Source organism: Chinchilla lanigera, unplaced genomic scaffold, assembly GCF_000276665.1.
Source record: "Chinchilla lanigera isolate Chin_1 unplaced genomic scaffold, ChiLan1.0 scaffold00012, whole genome shotgun sequence".
Lineage (NCBI taxonomy): Eukaryota > Metazoa > Chordata > Mammalia > Rodentia > Chinchillidae > Chinchilla > Chinchilla lanigera.
The window spans coordinates 23,006,930-23,023,683 of record NW_004955413.1 but is presented as its reverse complement, the minus strand read 5'-3'; the positions used below and the strand labels follow the sequence as shown (position 1 = coordinate 23,023,683).

The following is a 16,754-nucleotide window of genomic DNA, read 5'->3' as shown; positions in this document are numbered from 1 at the left end:
AAAAAAAAAAAAAAAAAAAAGGTTGTCCAATACAATATAGGTTACCCAGTCACGTTTGAATGATTTGTATTTTCAGTGAGCAGCAAGTCCGTTTTTAGTACATATTTGTCCCATGTGAGATTTTGGACAGTCTTAGGCTAAAAAAAACCTTTATTATTTATGTGAAATTCAAACTTAGCCAGGCACCCTGTGTTTTTCTTCACTTCCTGCGTTATATGAGTCAGTTTTGGGGGGCTTTGAGAATCAGGTGCTGGTCCTGGGGTCCCCTCCCCACCCCTATTCTTTTTGTGTGTGTGTGTGCATCTGGAGCACCTGGGGTTGAACCTCAGGCCTCAAGCATGCAAATCCCACACTCACCCCCTGAGCCAGCCCTACCCAGTGTTATTGCTAGTTGGATCTGGGGTGCCAGGGTTTGGACCCAGTGCTGGGTTTGCACCTCTAGGTCTCAGTTACTGAGATCAGAGGCATTGCCCTGAGAATTGTACAGTCCACCTTTTTTTCTTTTTCTTTCTTCCTTCCTTCCTTTCTTTCTTTCTTTTCTTTTCTTTCTTTCTCCCTTTCTTTCTTTTCTTTGCTGATACTGGAGGTTGAACCAGGGTCTTCACACTGAGCTGTGCCACTGAGCTGCTCATTTTTTATTTATATTTATATTTATATTAATTTATTTATTTGTCTTTTTGAGACAGGTCCTCACTATGTGGTTCAGGCTGGCTCAAGAGCTCACTCTGTAGCCCAGGCTGGTCTCAAACTCACAAGGATCCTCCTGCTTCAGCCTCCCGAGTGCTGGGATTACAGGTGTGTGCCACCACGCCTGGCTCATTTTTTATTTTGAGAGAGGGACTCACGAAGTCAGTCGCTAAACTGCCCAGGTTGGGTGCGAATTTGCAGCCTCCCTTGGGATTATAGGTGTGCCCTGCCACACCCAGCCGTCTCCCTCGAGGCTCAGAGGGGCTCAGGAGAGTCAGGCAGAGCTGGAGGTCAGCAGCCGCTGTTCGGCAGCCTGAGCTTTTGGAGCAAGCGCAGATACCTGGAGAACAGAGCGAAGACTCTGAGTTCTCCTGTGGGGAGGATGGTCCACTGCGTACCTGGGAGCCCGGCTTCCCAGCCAGGGTTACTCAGAGCTGGGGCTGAGTGCCAGAAAGCCTGGTTAATTGTGATGATAATAATAATAGGTAGTGATGGTGCACATCTGTAATCTCAGCAACTCAGAGGCTGAGGCAGGAGCATCACAAGTTTCAGCCCAGCCTGGGCAATTTGTTTTGAAAGGGCTGGGTGCAGCTCATTGGTAAAATGCTTGCCTAGCATACCCGCGGCCCTGGGTTCCGTGAGAAATCAGGAGAAGCCTGTGAAAGCAAGGCTGCCCGCCCCTCAGGAAAGCAGGCGCAGGAGGGGCCTTTTCCGGGCACACGCCTGACGTCAGACCTGGCCAGCCCTGTCTCCTGCAACCGTGCAGTGAGTAACTGCAAAGGCCCCGGGGGCTTTCTGTCCAGCCTGAGCTCTGTCCTTCCCTTGCTGTTGCAAACGGAGCTCGTGGGCCGTGCAGGGGAGGGGCGGGGAGCCCAGGAACCAAACTACCGACTCATTTTCTCAGGTAATGCCTTCAGGTCCTCCTTGTTTGCTTAAGAAACCTTGTGAATGCTGCACTTCACTCTCCCGTATAGCTGTATGATTCATTGATTTTGGTGGTACTGAGGAGTCAACTCAGAGCCTTTGCACTGAGCTGTATCAACAGCCTTTTTCTTGTTTTGAGACAGGACATCACTGAGTTGCTGAGTTGCCCAATCTGGGCTCACATTCTCGATCATCCTGCCTCAGCCTCCCTGAGTACTGGAGTCACAGGTGTACACCAACTCTCCCAGTCTGTTTTTGTTGTTGTTTTTGGTTTTTGTGTGACAAGGTCTCACTATGCAGTTCAGGCTGGCTTTGAACTCATTATGTAGCCCCAGCTGGCCTCGAACTCACAGCAGTACTCCTGCCTCAGCCTCCTGAGTGCTGGGATTCAGCCCCAGCCTAATTTTAATATAACCAGTGCCCCCCTCCAATAAAGGATTGGAGGAAAACTGACCAGAGAGAGAGAACGCAGCTGTGGTGCACCTTGCAGTCACAGGTTCCCCAGTCCCGAGAGAGGTCCCATGAGCCGGTCTTTCTTGCTTTCTTTTTCAGATCTTAGTGCAGCCCCTCACCACCCAATGCCACTAAGGTCCTCTACTCCTGACCTCCTTAGGTCACCGTTCTCCACATCGCAATCACCAGCCCTTGGCAAGGCCCTCACCTGGGCCGGTGGACCACGCACCAGGAAATGAGTGTGTGAACGGATGGATGGGAAAGAGGGTGGGCCTGGGGGCTGTCAGGGGCAGAATAATGGACCCCAAAGATGTTCACATCTGGGCTGGTGGTGGTGGCATATACCTGCGGTCCCAGCAGTCTGGGAGGCTGAGGCAGGAGGATCAGAATTTCTAGCCAGGTCTGGGCAGCTTAGGGACTCAGCAAGACCCTGTCTTAAAATAAAAAAGGGCTGGGGATGTAGCTCAGTGCAAAGGCCCTGCGTTTAATTCCCAGTATGGAAAAAAACATCCACATTTCAGTCCCTGAGACCTGCAACAGGGCCACCTGACATGGTCTCATGGCAAGAGGGACTCTGCAGATGCGAATAAGCTAAGGGCCTGGAGCTGGGGAGGGATTCCAGCTGTGGACAGCGGCATCAGCCCATGCGTGAGAGCTCCGGCCCACACGCACATTCCAGCTGTCCCCAGCCAGCCCCACATTCACATCCATGAGTTCCTTGCAATAAATCTGTACATTTCTGTCTCTGCCTGTGACCTCTGTCCCGTGTCCTGTCTCTGCTCCCCCGAATAACCTCTTGGTTCTACCTGGTTCTACCCTTGAGTCAGGGGCCGAGGGACATTGGCCTCCTGGATGTGTACTGGGGAGACCACTGAGGGTGGTGCCTGGTGGACAGAGGAAACCTGGGGCCCAGGAAGTCTAGCAGGCTCAGGGCCCATGCTTGGGACCTGTGTCACACCTGGGTCCCCAGTGCCGGGAGACTCCGGGCCTGCCGACCTGGGCTAAGGCCCCCAGCTCCCTGTCCCGGGGCAGCTGAGCAAACGCAGGGGTGGGGAAAGGAGCAGCTGAGGGGTGGCAGGAAGAGACCAGAGGTCACGACGGGGTAGGGCCCAGAGGTGGAGACACGGGTGAGGTCTCGGGGAACAGAGTGGGCCCAGAAGTACTAGAAAAGCCAAATCTGTGACCAGCTCTGGGTGCCCTGCAGAGAACCTGACGCAGCGCCTGTCCTAGCTTCCCACGCACCCGGTAAGTGCAGCTCCTGGCACTGCTGAAGGAGTGATCTAGGAAACCTGGCCGGCCACTAGAAGCCCTAGAGCGAGGCGTTTGACAAGCGAGTCACAAGGAAAGAACATGGGATCCCCGCTGGGGATGGGGAGCCCAAAGCAGGAGGAGGAGGGGCTGGGCAGGAGATTGGCGCCGCGCTTTTCCTGCCTCCCCTCTGTGCCTCTGACTTTCCCTCCCCCGCCCCAGTCATCAGAGTTGGGAGCTCTGCCCAGCTCCCCCATTCCCTTGTCCCCTCAGACCTCTCCTGCTTTGTGGTTTTAGAAAACAATTTGGACCCTTCCAGGGCTTGGGAGAGGAGGCCTGTGCCCCACCCTGGCGCTCTTAGCGGCGGTAAGAAATGTTTCACATTCCTGGGTTAAGAGGCCGGGGCCTTTTTTTTTTTTCAACTGCTCAGCACTGGGATGACCCAGAGCAGCAATGTGAAGTCAGAACTGACCCCCTCGCACCTCCCTGGCTCCCTCAGCACCGCCCAAACTGCCCTGGGACTGCACAGGGTCAGCTGGGGCTGGCAAGAGAGGCTGGACCCCTGCAAGTCCCAGAGGAGGCCCGGGAGCCCTAGAATGGTAAAGAGCGGGTTCCCAGGGTTTCCTGCGGTGGCGTGGTGCTGTCTCCAGGGCTGCCCCCTCCCTAGGTCCTGTGAGATTCTTGTTAGAGTCCCCACAGTGCCCAGCCTGGCCTGGCGCCCAGGATGTGCGCATAACAGTTAATGGCGAGTGTGGTGAGGGATAAAGGGACATGGGGTATCAGACTTGACCTCCGGGAAGCGCTGCATCTGTGTGTCGCTTCCATGACCTGGGACGCAAACAGTGAGTTGGAGGCGGAGCACAGAGCAGGCCCGACGTCCAGACTCCCATGGCCTCTGCCTACAGCCCTCTGGCTGCACAGATCACAGATGAAGGGGCCAAAGCCACAGAGGGTGAGTGACTTGCTCCAGGGCACACAGCAGGTGAACGCAGGGGTCTGTACATACGTGGAGTTGGGAGTCCACCGCCTCTGGGGATAGGAAGCAGGAGTAAAGGCCTGGGTAGGGCGCAGTGATGTGAGATGCTGAGGAAACCAGAAGCTCAAAGCTCTGGGGCTGCCTGACGGGAGGGACAAGACAGGCCGGACAGGCCGGAGAGGCTGGCAGGCGCTGGTCAGGTGAGGCCTGGAAGCCGCAGTGAGAAGTCTGCACTTTGCTATGTCCTGTCTGTCAGACTTCTGAGTCGTGTGTTGTGGTGGATTGACAACTGGTGGTCAACTTATAACCCTCAGCTGAACTGAGCAAGCATGGTGCTGGGTGTGGGAGGCCCACCTGAGGATTGTTGCCAACAGTATAAGAACTGGAGAAGAAGTTAGGCTATTGGGAGCGGAGAAAGGCTGTCAGGAGCTGGTAGAAGCTGTAAGGAGCTGTTGGTTCTGCTGGAGGAGCTCGTCACGCTGGCTTTCCTGATGAACTTGGCCGTTTTCATCCTCCGAGGAACTCAGGACCTCGTTGGCACTGAGAATGGCTTCGGTTCACTTTGGGGGAGCTCTGGTCCTCACTTTGAGCATCGCTTCCTGGCTCTGGAGGGGAAGACGGTGCACTGCCCGTGTCCTGGAGAAGCTTGCTGCGTTGGCTTTCCTGATGGGAACCCGGCTGTCCTGATCGTCGAAGGAGCTCGGGACCTCACTGTTGCTGAGGATGGCTGTGGTGCTTTTTGGGGGAGCTCTGGTTCTTATTTTGAGCATCACTTCCTGGCCCCACTGTAGGTCCCTCAGCCTGCTAGCACAGATCCTTCATCCCATTGGCACAGACTTTCTAGATTCCACCACTGACCTTTGGGCCTTCCCAGCGCAGATCCGTGAAACAGGCCTGCGTGAGACATTGTCATGGGCCCTAGGCCTCCAGTTAGATTTGTGGGAGGCACTGTGATGAGTTCTAGGTCTTCAGCTGAACTCATGCCGGACATTATTGTGGGATCCAGGCCCTCAACTGGTCAAGTTTCTTTGGTCTTTAGTGTGTGGACAGATTTCCTGCACTCTCATGTATATGATGTTTTTGGGTGACTATTATAAATAATCTTATAAAATATCCATCCTGTATTATATCGTTCCCCTTGCAAAAAGCCCCCAAACCAGCACATGTAACCTTTGGAGAAATAGTTTGCTGCTAGCAGATTCCCTGGAGCACCTCGTGCTGAGCGGCTGGTAAGGCCCTCTGGCAGTAAGATCTCAGGAAGGCCCTCAGTCCTCCTGGGGTCCAAGCCTGCTCTGGGACAGTGGACCGCTTGCTCAGTTTACCCCAGAAGTGGGATGGGTAGGGCTCAGGGGCAGCAGGGACACTGGGCCAGCCCAGGGCGTCCTAGTCCTACCCCAGATCCCCAGCTCTACTCTGCAAATGGGGAGAGCCCAGGCAGTCCCTGCAGCACTCAGAGCCACAGATAACCGTCTCCTGTTCACCTGGAGTGGCAGTGGCTCCGCGTGACAACTGCTGCGTACTCAGCACTTGCAGGTGGATGACCTTGGTGACTCAGCGTCCAGATGTGGCCACGCCCTTCTGCCAACGTTTCCTGGGAAAACAACAAAGGCAGCCGAGCTCCAAATCCAGGCGGCTCTTTACAAGCTGCAAAATCTAACTACAGACCTCGTTTAATCTGATCCCCACACAAATCCAGAAGCCAAGCAGACACCATTTGTCTTCCCATTTAAAGATGAAGAAATGGAGAAATCAAGTATAGAAGTGGCAGCTTGGGGTGGGGATTTAGCTCAGCGGCACAGCACCTGCCTGGCAAGTGCAAGTTCGTGAGTTCGATTCCCGGTACTGGAAAAAAACAAACAAAAAAAACAACAACAAAAAGAAGTGGCAGCTTGCTCGGGGTTTATTCATCCTTGGCACCAACTCAGACATCCACGGCAGCTTTGGACGCTCTATTCAGTCAGGTGCTTACATTTTTTTTTTTTTTTTTTAATCTTTTTGAGACAGGGTCTCACTATGCAGTTCAGGCTGGCCTCGAGCTCACTTTGTAGCTCAGACTGGTCTCCAACTCACAATGATCCTCCTGCCTCAGCCTACCGAGTGCTGGATTATAGGCGTGCTCCACCATGCCCGGCCTAGGTGCTTAATTATTACTTATCTTATTGACAGGGTCTTTATTTGTAGCCCAGATTGGGCTGGAACTTGCAATCCTCCTGGCTCAGCCTCCTTTTTGTTTTTAATGGCTCAGCGTCCTGAGTGCTGGGATTATAGGTATGCGCCAGCTGTTTTTACCTCCGTCTCAAAAGAGTATGTTTGCAAATGTCAGCACCACTTATCTTGTTGGCTTACTCCAGAATCCTGATTAGAATCCTTCTACTACTACTATTATGCTCACCTTGTAGCCCAGGCTGGTTTTGAATTCTCAACGATCCTCCTGCCTCGGCCTCCCGAGTGCTGGGGGGCATGTGACACCACGCCCAGCATCAGATAATAATTAAAGAACTGCTCCAGTTTCTACTCTGTGCTGGTACCTGCTTCATGCTTTCCCACATTATCTAATTTAGTCCTCATGATCATTCTATGCATGAAGCTGGACATGGTGGCTCACGCCTGTAATCCCAGCACTTGGGAGGCTGAGGCAGGAGGATCACTGCAAGTTCAAGACCAGTCTAGGCTACAAAATGAGCTCAAGGGCACCCTGAACTGCATAGCAAGACCCTGCTTCAAAAAGACAAAACAAAAGCAAAACCAAAACACTTCATTCTATGCAGAAGTAGGTGGTGCTGTTATTCCCCCAGGACCCACACGTGGGTACAGGCAGAGCTGGGCTTCAAACCTGAAACCAGCCCACACATACCCTGACCCTGAGCAGCAGCCTGGAGCTCCCCCAGTGCCTGACACCCTATTACCTCCTCTAAAGACCAAGTCTTCATTCTATTCCTCTGTGTCCTCAGTACTTTCTGCGTGCACAGTGAGGGCCTTAGGTTTGTTTCAATGAATTAAACTCCATCTCATCTTTCTGCAGTGCCCTGGGGCTTTCAAAGGATTATGACCAGGAGGGAAGAATGGGCGTTATAAGATCAGACATGGGTTTGCACTGCAGTTTTTCTTCCTAAGGGTGATTGTTGAGTGTGACCTTGACCTTAATCTCCTCATCTGTAAAATGGGTGAACAACACTAAATACTCACTTTCCCCCTTCCAGGGTTGTTGAGAAGATTCAAACAAGCCAGGCTGTAGGACGTTAGGTAGAAGCTCCTCGCCTCTCAAAAAGATGTTTGAGTTCTAATCCTGGAATTTCATGAACAGTTAGGGGCTTTAAGTTGGCAGCTGGAATTAAGGTTGTTGATTAGCTGGACTTTTTTTTTTTTTTGTCTTTTTGAGACAGGGTCTCGCTATGCAGTTCAAGCAGGCCTTAAGCTCACTTTGTAGCCCAGGCTGGTCTCGAACTCGCAACGATCCTCCTGCCTCAGCCTCCTGAGTGCTGGGATTACAGGCGTTCTGTGCCACCACGCCCAGCTGGCTAGCTGGCCTTAAAGTAGGGAAGTTTTCCTGGATGATCTGGGTGGGCCAGTGTGATCACACACGTCCCTGACTGTGAAGGGGACAGAGAGAAGCAGGGAGAGATGTGACCGGGATGATGGGTCAGGGTGGTGGGGCGGCGCTGCTTTGGTGGTGGACGAAGGGACGCCAGCAGCTGGCCTTAAAGGGAGCAGGAGCTCAGAGGAGTCCTGAGAGAGCCAGCCCTGCCACCTTCTGGACTTGGACTTCGGACATCCAGAGCTGTTAACTAATATTTATGTGTCACTTGTAGCTGCCATCGATCCGTAAATGTTGGTTCCCTCTCCTATCTCTGGCTCCTTTATAGGCTCGTGGCCATTCGCTTTATTACACAGATCTTTTCCTTTACTTCTGAATTTTTGGTGCTCAAGGTGGAGCTCAGGGCTTTCTTTTTTCTTTCTTTTTTTTTTTTTTTAGGGCTTTCAAGCATGCTAAGCACACTCTCTGCCACTGAGCTGCCTCCCCCGGCCTCTTACCTCTACTGTGTGCGTGAAGAAACAAGCTGGGCGAGGCCCGCTGCACGCCCAAGGCTGGCACTCCCGGCGGCTATGGATTCAGCCTAGACCTCTGACTCCGGACGGGCGCTGCCCAGCTGAGCCGCCCCTGATGGTCACCCGGGCCAGGTACAAATATTTAAGAGCCCTGTGTGCCAATATGAGCGTGTTCTCACCCCTGCTACTGGTCCAGACACACACACACACACACACACACCCTGCCTTTGCAGAACCCCTCCCCACAGCTCCAGGGCTCGCTACCCTCAACTCCCAGCCCTTTGCCTTCAGGTACCCTTTTATCTTTTTTTCTTTGTCTTTTTGAGACAGGGTCTCGCTATGCAGTTCAGGCTGGCCTTGAGCTCACTTTGTAGCCCAGGATGGTCTCGAACTCGCAACGATCCTCCTGCCTCAGCCTCCTGAGTGCTGGGATTACAGCCCTTTTATCTTCAAGGACAGGGACAGTGGCCTTTAACACGCTGTCCCCAGGACCCAGTGCTTTGTGAAAATGGGGGAGCTCTTTTCCCCTGCTCACCCCTTCCCACCATCTTCCAGGGAAGGCCCCAAGGGCTGTCCTCAGAACCCCTCAAAAGTGATCAGCACACTTTACCGTGAGCCCCAGGCTCCTGTGAGGCTGGGTGGACAGGAGGGGGGGGGGAGCCATGTCCCCGAGGCCAGCTGATGGTCAGAGGGGAAAGAGCACTTCCTGCCGCCCCCCTGGGGAGCCTCCGCAGAGGCCAGCCCTGTCCCTGTGCAGGTGGGAGGAGGAGGCAGAGCAGGGGGAGGGGAGGGGAGGGGAGGGAGCAGACGAGCCGGAGGAGACAGAGAGAGACACTGAGATACAGACAGGAGAGATGAGAGAGACCCAGAGACAGCCAGGGTCAGCAGAACAGTCAAAACCAGATGCAGAGCGGGGCGTGGTGGTGCACACCTGTAATCCCAGCACTCTGGAGGCTGAGGCAGGAGGATCGTTGCAAGTTTGAGACCAGCCTGGGCTACAAAGTGAGCTCAAGACCAGCCTGAACCGCATAGCAAGACCCCATCTCAAAAAGACCAAAAAAACCCCAACAAAACAAAAACCAGAGGCAAAAGGGTGAAAAACACGAAGGACAGTCAGACACACAGAAAATACGGTAATAACGTGTGTGTGTATCAGAGAGTGACAGAGACACACAGATAGACTGAAAGACCTCCAGCCCCTGCCCCCAGGCCTGGAGTCCGTGGCACAACTGGGTGGCCAGGTCACCTCACTTTCAGGCCTCTGGCAGCTGGTCACGGAGCCCCTGGGGCTGGCCAAGCCTAGGGAATGGGTGATCTGCTCTCCCACGCAGGGAACAGGTCCCCTGGGGCTCTCGGGACTTGCCACAGTCTTGGGAAAGCCCCTGGCCCACCCTCCCCCAAACTCATCCAGAACTTCTTAAGGGCCTTGATAGAACAGGGAACTTCTCAAGGGAAGTGACAGATCAATCCTTCAGGCTTTAGTGGACAGAGCTGGCTCAGACAGCTGGCAACCGGAGTTCAAATCCAGAGTAGATACCATAGTATCTGCTTGCTGTGTGACCCTGGCCATGACCTTGGCTCCCCACTCTGAGCCTTGCATAGTCCAAAAGTGACTGAGATAGCTTTTGCCTCACCCCTGTACTCACCCAGAAAGAGAACAGAAGGCTTCCATGCGTCCTTCCATAGGCCCAGCTACTCCCCAAGTTTTTGGTGAGAAATGGGAATTTACGGGAGGGGGTGAAGGACCATCGCCCTCTCTGTCCCCCTCACTCTTCCTCCCAGCCAGCCGAGCCCTCGCCACCCTTTCCCCAGGTGCTGACATCTGGCATCTCTGTTGTCTCCCCATCTCTTACCCAGAACCCTTCCGGTGTCTGTAGCTTGGATCTGCCAGCCTTCCCGGGGAAGCTGTCTGGCATCCTCGCCCAGAACAAAGTTTCCAAACTCTCCTTGGTGGGCTCACACTTCAACTCCACTTCCTGTGGGCTGAGTGGCCTTCAGGAAGTAGCTTCACCTCCATGTGCCTTGATTTCTTCATCTGTACAAAGGGTTGATAGCCAGGCATGCTGGTACAGGCCTGTAACCTCAGCACTCTGGGAGGCTGAGGCAGGAGGACTGAAAGTTTAAGCCCAGCCTGGGCAATTTAGACACATAGCAAAACCCGGCTTCAACAAAAATAAAAATGAAAAGGGGGAGGGGTATAGCTTAATGTAAAGGCCCTGGGTTCAATCTCCAATATCAAAACCAAAAGGTTGATAATAACAGAGCCTCCTGGAAAAGGTTGTCATGAGGACTGGGTTGATATGTGGAAAGCATTAAACAACAGTGCTCCACAGAACATGCACACTAAATAAATGTTACCCCAGGACCCTCCAAGTCAGCAGTGACCCTTTTAGGCCCTGCCCTCTCAGACGGAAGTGGGCTGTAAAAACAACTTTGTCTCCCCACACAAGTCATGTTTTCCTGGCACGTGTCAAAGACACATCCGTTCCTGTGCTCTGTGGCTGCCTGACATTTCTGGAATCCCTTCCAGTGCTTGGGAATGTCCCACAGGACAACTCCCACCTCCCCTCTCTGTCCTTTCCGGGGAGCAGCCCTGAGCCCAGGCTCTGCTATTTAGAAGTGACGGTGCTCAGGACGTGGCTGCAGATGCAGGGGGCTTGTCAAAGCCCTTGGCTTGCTAGGAGGTGGCGGTGGCCTTGGCTTTCCAGCCACCACGGTGGACTGGTCAGGTGTCCAGGAGTCTCACTCTCTGCAGCAGTCCTGGATGTGGCCACGCAGTTGCTCTCCCAGGCCTGATTCTCTTAGTGGTTCTGTAATCTTTTTAGTTTTTATTTTTGTGGGTCTAGAGGTTGAACCCAGAGTCTTTATACTGAGATATATCCCCACCCCTTTTTAAAAAACACTCTCAACAGCTGGGCATGGTGGCGCATGCCTGTAATCCCAGCACTCAGGAGGCTGAGGCAGGAGAATCGTTGCGAGTTCAAGACCAGCATGGGCTACAAAGTGAACTCAAGGCCAGCCTGAACTGCATAGCAAGACCCTGTCTCAAAAAGACAAACAAAAAACCAAAACCAAAAAAAAAAAAAACAAAACACTTTGAGTGCCGGACTTGGTGGTGCACGCCTGTAATCACAGCACTCGGGAGGCTGAGGCAGGAGGATCATTGAGAGTTTCAGACCAGCCTGGGCTACAAAGTGAGCTCAAGGCCAGCCTGAACTGCATAGCGAGACCCTGTCTCAAAAAGACAAAAATAAATAAATAAAAAACACTTTGAGACATGTTCTCTCTAAATTGCTAAATTGCCCAGGCCAGGTTTGAATTTGTAATCCTTCTTACCTCAGTTTTGTTGGGAGTGTTGGGATTACAGGGGTGCACCACCATGCCCAGCTTGTTTTTTTTGTTTTTTTTTGTACCAGGAATTGAACTCATGACCTCAGGCTTGCCAGGCAAACGCTTATGCCATTGGGCTATATCCCCGGCCCTGTTTTGGTTTTTTGAGACAAGGTCTTGCTCTATAGTTCAGGCTAGTCCTGAACTCACTATGTAGCCCAGGTTGGCCTGGAACTTGCAGTGACCCTCCTGCCTCAGCTTCCAAAGTGCTGGGATTACAGGTATGTGCTGCCACACCTGGCCTGTAACTTCCTCAATAATAGCCTTTATCAAGTGGTTCTGAACCTGTGGTCCCAGGGCTGGGGATTTAGCTCAGCGGCACAGCACCTGCTTGAAACTATGATCCCAGAACCAGCAGTTAGAAAGCATGTAACAATTCTAGGAACTTGTTAGAAATGCAGGTTCTTGGGCACACCTGAGACCTCTGTCTTAGTCTGTTTCCTGTTACTGTCACAGAATACCTGAATATTACCTGGGTTATCTACAAATTCCAGAGGTTTCTTTTGGGCTCATGGTTCTGGAGGCTGGGCGGTCCAAGGGCCTTGGGCTGCTTCTGCCCTTGGCAGAAAGAGGCGTAGCTGGCGGGAGCAGGTGAGCAGGAAGGAGCACATAGGCGGCGTGTGTCTTACACCAAGCTGCTGGGGAGGAAACTGTATGAGCTTCCCCGGGACCCAGAGGGTTGCACCTCCTCTGCTACATGGAAGAACTGAGCTTACAACCCATGCATTTTGGGAGGACCCACTTAAACCATAGCACCTGCTGACTCAGGAACACTAGCCAGATGTGGTGGCACACACTTGTAGTCCTAGCACTCTGGGAGGCTGAGGCAGGAGAATGAATCACAAATTCAAGGCTAGCCTGGGCAGTTTAGCAAGTTAGTGACACCCTGACTTGAAATAAAAAAAAAAAAGGGGGGGGGCTAGGGATGTAATTCAGTCCGAAATCCCTGAGTTCAACTCCCAGTAGGGTGCCGGGGATATAGCTCAGCGGCACAGAGCCTGCCTGGCAAGTGCAAGGTCGTGAGTTCAATTCCTGGTACCAAAAAAAAAAAAAAACCCTCCCAGTAGAAAGAAAGAAAGAAAAGCAAGGAAGAAAATTAAATTTAGTGTGCATGGGGTGGGGTGTGTGGGCAGCTGTATGTGTTTACCAAATCTCCAGGAAATGTAGAGGCTCCCTCTACTTTGAGAACCCCTTCTCTCTCCCTTGAGTCTCTTAACTGAAATCCTGCTTCTGCAGCTGGGGTGAATTAATAGGACAGCATACATGATAGTGCCCAGCATATCTTGGTGCTCAGTGCCTGTTATGATTTATATAGATGTCCCCCAACCCTACAGGAGCTCATAGGTGGGGATTCAGGAGGTGACTGGATCATGGGAGTGTGATACGTAGTAATGGACTAGTCCACCAATGAGTTTTTGGCTAAATGTGACGCTAGGAGGTGGAACCTGGTTAGGGAAGGTTGGGCCTGGGGGCGTGGCCTGGAAGGGTCGATCTCCCTCCTCTTCCCTTGATCCCTTTCTCTGCTTTCTGTCTGCTCTGCCATGAGCAACCCTCTGCCAGGCCTCTGTGCTGCACCACCTGCCTTGGAGCCAGCTGACTGTGGACTGAAACCTCTACAGGGGAGGGGAAAGGAAAGGAGGGAAAAGTAAAAAACAAAATGAGGAGAGAAGGAAAAGGTAGAAACAAAGCTCTTGTAAGTGGGCAGGGGAGGAGGGGCTGAAGAGAGGGGAGGAGAACGAAGGATAAAAAGACTCAAGTTATATGATGTACAGGTGCAAATTCCCTTTGATGACTGTGATCTTTATGTGTATCTAAAACGTTCCAATAAAATCTGATTAAAAAAAAAATCCTCTACAAACTGTGAGCCAAAGTAAACCGCTCCTCCTTTAACTTGTGGGTGTCAGGTATTTTGTCTCAGTGATGAGTCAAGTAAGACAAGGCCGCTTGGTGAATTTCTTCTCTTTTAGCCATCTCTTGATAACATTTGTATTTGTCAAAAAGTATTTTTTGCATCGGGTTTGGTTTGGATCCATGCTGTACGCCTGACTCAAAGGAAAGCTTGCGGGAGGGTGCTTCGGGTCCTGTTGAAGGGGCTCAGGCAAGATGCTAGAGACAACAGGAGAGGATAGAAAGCAAATGCTAGGGCTGGGGATATAGCTCAGCAGCATAAGCGCCTGCCTGGCAAGCACAAGGTCGTGAGTTCAATCCCTGGTACCACAAAAAAAAGAAAGAAAGCAAACGCTGAGTGGGGAGAGTACTGGGGCGGGGAAGGAACCACTGTGGCTCGAGGGGAAGGTGCCTGGGAAGGGTGTTACTCAGTTGTATCTATGGAGATGAGTGCATTAATCAGGGCTCTCTTTTTCACAGTGGACAGAAACTTGACTCAATAGGCTTAAAGAAACAATGGACTTCATTGACTTGCATTGGCACAATATCCAGGGTAGATGTCAAGTTTCAGGCATGACTGGATCAAGGTGCTAATGCAAGCAATATCAGGGGGCCTTGGTCTCCATCCGTATCTCCACTCAGTTTTCTCCCTATTGGCCACAGGCTTAGGTGGGTCTGCTCTGCACAATGGCCCGGCGGTGAGGAATTATATCCCATCATTCTAACAAACTCAGTCCAGAGTTAAATCTGAATGCACCAGCTTGGGCCACGTCCTCATCCCAGAACCCGTGACCAATAGCCGGATGAATGAAGAGTTCTCGCTGGCTGGATGCAGGGCCGTGTGTCAAGCCCTAGACCTCCAGGGTAGTCTGGATCAGCAGTGGGGAGTGGCTCCCCATGTGGAAACTGGTCCTGTTTCACGAGGAAAGGCAGAGAACAGCCTGTGTGCCTGCACCACAGACGACCTGGCCATGGTGAGGCGGGTGGAGGGGCCCACAGGAGAAAGGACTGATGCTTCCCACTCGGTGCTGCATAGCAAATCGCCACACTCAGCAGCCAAAAACAAGGCCTTCGCGCTAAACTATATCACCAGCCCCTTGCTTGTTTCCTATTTCTATTTTGAAACAAGGTCCCACTAAATTGCTAAGTTGCTGGACTTGAACTTGCACTCTTTCTGCCTCAGCCTCCCAGAGTGCGGAGATTACAGGCATGTACCAGCATGCCCAGCCTTATGCCCTTAGCTCTTCTTTTTTTTTTTTTGTCTTTTTGAGACAGGGTCTCGCTATGTAGTTCAGGTGGCCTTGAGCTCACTTTGTAGCCCAGGCTGGCCTCAAACTCGCAATGATCCTCCTGCCTCAGCCTCCCGAGTGCTGGGATTACAGGCGTGCACTACCACTATGCCATTAGCTCTTTTTTTGTTGTTGTTGTTGTTTTTTTCTCTGGTACCGGGAACGGAACTCACAACCTTGCGCTTGCCAGGCAGGTGCTTTGCCGCTGAGCTAAATCCCCAGCCCCTGCCATTAGCTCTTGAGGGTAAAAATCCTGTCTTCTTGTTGGTGATTTTCCTCAAGCCACCCTTGTCCCTGACATGTACTAGGCCCTTAGCAATACTTCAGTGGATTGAATGGTTATACAAGATGATCTATCCAAGCTCATTCATTCATTTACCAGTTTATTAATTCAACAAGCAATTCAACAAGCTTTTTCCCTTCGGCAGGTCCCATGCCAGGCTCTGGATGCAAGGACAGGATTTTGCCTTCAAAAATCCCTGGAACAATAGCTTGCAGCTGAGCCGCACCATTGCTTATGGTTTGTGGTCTGTGAGGCCCTTTTCCATATCCTGTCCCGTGATCCTGGTGTGGAACGTTGCTGAGACTCAGAAGCAGCCTCTGAAGATGTCTGGGACGGTGAAGGCCCTTGGGTGAGGCCCATGGGTGTCAGCAGCTGGACTCCCTCGCAGTGTTGCTTCCCGAGGAGCACACTGCCCAGCATACACTGGGCACTGGCCTCAGGACGCCGCATAGGGCTCCTTTTCTCATCTGGCTCCAAGTTCAGGAGCTCCTGCACCGGCCCCAGTGCCACTGCACTGTCCTTGTCATTGTCACTTGGGGCCCTGGGAGCTGGAGGTGTCTGAACTGTGTCCACTGCTTCTACCACAGGCCCGATAAAAAAGTGACCACAATCCTTTTTTGGGCCACTTTCTTAGTTAAAAAAGGAATGTGGTCTTGGTTGAATGGGGGAGATACAGAGAGAGCGCCACTGTGGGACTTGGTCTCCATAGAGACCAAGGGATAGGGGTTCCCACCACTGGGCGCCTGGGTTTGTGAGGCTCCCTGTCTAGGTATGCTTTGCTCTGGTGCAGCTCGCTCCTGATGCGGAGGCCCTGGCATAGCACGGCCGCACCTGCCTCTTGCCCCTGGGGCCGCAGCTGGTATTTGTTTTGCATCTGGGGCTTCTCACTTGGTTTGAAGTGCAGCAGACCTGGAGCGGGGTTTATTTGGATTGCAATCCCAGGCAGCTTAGGTAAAGGAGTGGGCTAGGGACACACGGAGGGGAAGCAAGTGCTATCCAGCAAGTTTCTGTGCTGGCAACAGGGACTCAGCCCTCCTGGGGAGCCCTGAAAGCCAGCAGAGAGCATGCGGGTCTCAGTTGTCCACCTACAGGCAAGGGATTATAATGTTGGGCTGGGGATTTAGCTCAGCGGCACAGCGCCTGCCTGGCAAGCGCAAGGTCGAGAATTCGATTCCTGGTACTGAAAACAAACAAAAAACAAACAAACAAATAATATACAGGGGCTAGGGATTTAGCTCAGCAGCACAGTGCCTGCCTGGCAAGCGCAAGGTCATGAGTTTGATTCCTGGTACCGGAAAAAAAAAAGAAAAAAGAACTTAATGTTGGCTGTTGGTGGGAAGCCTCAGCTCCTTGCTATGTGGACAGCCCACAGGACACCTTGATATGGCAGCTAGTTCCCTCCAGAGCACATGGTCCTAGAGAGATTAAGGGGAAACACATGCTGTCTTTTATGACCCAGGTTCAGAAGTCACACTCGACTTTTTCCAAAATTTTCTACTGGGAACCCATGTACCTTATTACCTGGTTGCCTTATTCAATGCGGAAGGGGATTCTCTAAGAGCATTGCAGT

General features: G+C 52.3%; 1 protein-coding gene across 2 annotated transcripts in view; it reads left to right on the top strand.

The window, feature by feature from the left end:
• Positions 1 to 16,364, top strand: part of LOC102019258 — a 31,506-nt gene extending 15,142 nt beyond the window's left edge. The window contains exons 1-3 of one of the 2 annotated variants that reach the window (XR_260095.2): positions 3,705 to 4,264; positions 8,262 to 8,467; positions 15,330 to 16,364. The gene's annotated coding sequence lies outside the window, so the exon portion shown is untranslated. Of the gene's footprint in view, positions 1 to 3,704; positions 4,265 to 8,261; positions 8,468 to 15,329 lie in introns of those variants that run through there. The other variant, XR_001233058.1, reaches the window with a different exon arrangement.
• Positions 16,365 to 16,754: the final 390 nt, after the last annotated feature.